The 4,171-nt window shown below is 41.1% G+C and overlaps 1 non-coding gene across 1 annotated transcript; it reads left to right on the forward strand.

Moving 5' to 3' along the window:
- Window positions 1-1,808: 1,808 nt before the first annotated feature.
- On the forward strand, window positions 1,809-1,880 carry trnad-guc (transfer RNA aspartic acid (anticodon GUC)). Its single transcript has one exon. It is a non-coding gene; the product is annotated as a tRNA-Asp (tRNA).
- Window positions 1,881-4,171: the final 2,291 nt, after the last annotated feature.

The raw sequence follows: 4,171 nt of genomic DNA on the forward strand, positions 1-4,171 counted from the left end.
CATAAATCAAAAACGCTGAACTCGATAAATAAATTACATAAATAAATATGAGCGCAAGGAGATCGATGACAGTCTTAATGCACAGGATTCCCGAAGACCGCCGATGTATGGGCTTTCCTGTGAAGGGCTTAAATGACCATTAGGACCCGGCCCCCGGGACACTGCACGGCCGGGTGTAAGACAACCCGGGCGGCATGAAAAATTATTTTTAAAAAGTAAAATATGTATCGTGCACCTGTCATCGCATGTGGAATCACTGTGATTAACAGTCTTTGATTCTTCATCTTTATCCCCATGTCGGGATCTTGCATCGCCACAATGACTTGTTCAATCTGGGATAAGAAGAATAGTCAAAATCGTGAAATCAAGGTGACGACAGACATAGTGAAAACGTTCAACCTAGTAATATAATAATTGCTTAATGTGTGATTTGATATGTAATCGTTATATTCATCATTAAATCACCGGAGAGACACACTCATATATTTAGGCATATATATAAGTAAACTACAAGGTTTTTCCTCTGACTATCTTAACTGCACGTCAAAGACGTTATCGGATATTCCCGACTACAGACTTTCGGTTTGATCATTTATTCGCGTTATTAATTCGGCTCCTGATTACATTAAACTAAACATGCTCAGATTGTTACAACCTTTGCTTGTCGGTTATTTTTGGGATCTTTCTGGATGGGCTCAAGGCGGGGTCTGTAAGCACAAGCAAACTGCCAGCACTTTTGTTTTACATGAAAATAGTTTGATGTCGGCCTATTGCGTTATTGTCTGGCTATAATTTGGAGGCAATATTAAACAATAGGCCCATATATTGTAAATATACATGTTGTGTTGTTTTGTTGTTATCACAAACGTATAGCCTGATCATAAATTTCATGGATACCTGGATGTTGTATGTTCCATTATATTTATGAATGAATGATTTATGTGAAGTCTGGCTTAGATTCGAGAATTAATCATATAGATTAAAAAAAGTTTTCATTTAAAACTTATCTCATATAATAAAATCCTCGTCCGAACGAACATATGTCAGAATGAAAAAACATTTAAATTATTTTTGTGATGCATCAGTATCAATAGCTACAACGTCATAACAGATATAGATATAATGCGGTTCATACTTTTGAAGTTGATGCGTATCTCCCGAAAAAAATCAACTCCAGAAGAGTCCGCGTCTGTAAATGCCTGAACTTCGGAATCGATCCTACCTTTGTTAGGCGCGGCATCTGTGTCTTGCAGCTGTTCCCTTGGATAAAGATGTTAATTGTCATGCTTACAGCATCTCGATCTCCGGCGTTTGTGAAGTTGGGATTGATGCTGTCCTGTGTTTTTTTTTTCCTTCCACACTTAAGCTCTGCTTGTTACTGCCCCATAGCGGAGCGCAAGTGAAACGGACTACCGGAGATTTGCACTGTTTTTCTGTTAGTGTGTATAATCAAAATATGACTCAGTTTGGCCAGTTAGAAAAATATGATAATAGAAAAGTATTCTTTTCCTCTCACTTTTTTTTCTTGATTTAATTACCGACTTCACGTACTTACACTGTGTCCCGTTGCACGATGTAATATTGCGAAACTATGATTTTGTGGCAGTGTTTTGTAAAGGAATTTTCCGTTTAATCATCGTCTTAGTATAAAGCTATATGGTTGTTCTGGTATCAGTGGACGTACATTATGTATTTTTTCTTCTCTTGAGCACCATGGTCATGACATGAAGCTCAGTCATTGATTACTCGCAAATGTTAGTAGTCATCCGCTGTTTATCTTGAAGATGTAAAAGTAGTGCGCGTACATCTCCTCGTTAGTATAGTGGTGAGTATCCCCGCCTGTCACGCGGGAGACCGGGGTTCGATTCCCCGACGGGGAGAGTCTGCATCTTTTTGCCTCGGTCTCAAAAGGCACCAAGCTAGAACCGGCCCCGTGTTAGTGGAAACGGGGCTTGTGACTTGTACTCATGCATAATATTCTGCGGGTCGCTCAGCAGCGCAGCATATGAAACTAGACTCGGATTGTAAGTGTGTGGTTTTGATAATTGATGTATGGATGGATGGATCCTTAATAAGAGATATAAACAATAAGGTCCAGTCGCCAACTAATCATGTAAAATACGTCATAAACTCATGGTTGTTAAACCCAGAATAAAAATGAAGACGTATAACTAGGAAAGTCAACTTGCACATTTCAATTTTGGTTCGATATAATCACGTTGTCCTTAACCCTCCAGTGCAGGAGGGGACGGTAATGCGCATCGAATGTTTCCGAACCTGTGTGTGATACAACCGAGGAAGAGCCGATGACTTCGGGGGAGGAGGGGCAGGCGACTCGGAAGAAAAAGCAGCAGAACCCAATGCAGCCTGTAGCCCATTCAAAGGCCTACTGTTGGACCTCTGCTTATTTTGCAATACGTCTTTAGTACGGACTGAAAAATGTCCGATTTCGATGAGTTTGAGAAGCAGTTAAGCGAAAATCGGCAAGGTAAGTTTGGCTTTGAAGATCGGTGTATGCTCCCTGTTTTAGGGTAATAAAGTGGCCGGCGTGTCCTAGCGCCGAGGATGGTGCGGAGGGCACTTCTGCTGGTTCCGAAAAGAAAAGCGCGGCTGGGAAATCGGTGCCTTTTATCCGAGCGCTCGCCGATTCTGAAACCTGCCCGATTCTTCTTCTCCCAGCTGCCGCAGGATCCCCGAAAACTGACCGCTTTGGTAAATCAGTGACATTCTTTGCTTGGCATTGTTATAGAGATCGCTAGGCCTGCATCCATCAGTGCCCGGCGTACATAACATGGACATTTCAATGAAACGTTATTGGGGTGCACTCGATGTGAAAGCCTGCGGTTTTATTTATTTAATTATTTACCATTATACACTTGGATCATAAATTGTGACCCGCGTATTTTCATTCGCAGTAACACACTATGCATGGATGTTTGTTGCAAGCGTTATATTTTCAAGATCACGTTTAAAGTTTTATGCAAATAAAAACGACCGCGACCACTTGATTTAAAGTCCGCACTTAATAACAGTGTTAGTTACTTGGTTTTTAAATACTACGACGAGTTTTCTATATAATGATATGATTTTGTCTCTTTCCGATGCACAATAGCCTTTCCCTTGGGTCCGAAATGCTGGCCCTGTCATCCGTACAGAATAAGTCTTTCTCACACGATCGCCGTTTCTTCATGATGTATAGACTCTAAAAATCAGCCGCGTTCCCTGGAATCATAACAACTGCTTTTAGGTCGTTATTGCAAAGTCTTGCACCTGTATCTACCTTTACAGCGGATAGCAGTAACTAACAATGATGTACAGTTATATAACAATACACATATAACTTCATTAAAGTGCAGAGAATCCAGTAAACTGAATAAACTTAAGCCATACTAACGCAACTGAAATATACAACATGCGTTACAACGGAGTCGAAAGTAGGATTGATTTATGTACCTATCAAATGGCAATCTTGTCATATCAGCTCCTTATCACTAAATCACTAAAATGTCATTCGAAACGACCTGATTCGGCTAGACGAGCACTAAGTGCCGCCGTGTTTGATAAACTAGCAGTTCCAGTCATTCATATCTGCGCTCTGACTATGCCTGCGATTGCGGTAATTGGTTATTACCGATTTACGTAAGATGCATTGGCCGCTCCGTGTCTGTACTTTTGCAGCGGTGCATTACCGTAACGCTGTTATAACTGATGCATGAAGCTGATTCCTCGAGCAGCACCTGCGTTTAAATGCTTCACTGAAAACTGCACCTTCAGGGATTTATTTAAGCTTCTATATGAAGGACCTGCTGGGATAGAAAGGTGATATTTTATTGCTAGTTTAATAAAGTGCTGTCTGTCAGATTGAAACGATATTAATTACCCATCCATCGTCCAACCAGTTATCTTAGTCAGGCTCCCCTGGAGCCTATTCCAGGCAAATTCCCCATACAGAGAGCAGAGGCAAAATTCAGGCCTCCAGACTCGGAGGCGTGAGGCAACTGTACTCACCACTGTGCTCCTATATCATTAATTAGTCTGGTTATGTTTTTATTGTTTCACAACAGACTGACATTCAAGGGGATGTCCTTGTGCCCTTGAAATTATTAGCCATTGAGAGATGGGTGTGTTTGTTTCAGGAGGGTGTGATTGAATATGTGAATTGAATGGAGGT

This window comes from Brienomyrus brachyistius, unplaced genomic scaffold, assembly GCF_023856365.1.
Source record: "Brienomyrus brachyistius isolate T26 unplaced genomic scaffold, BBRACH_0.4 scaffold400, whole genome shotgun sequence".
Lineage (NCBI taxonomy): Eukaryota > Metazoa > Chordata > Actinopteri > Osteoglossiformes > Mormyridae > Brienomyrus > Brienomyrus brachyistius.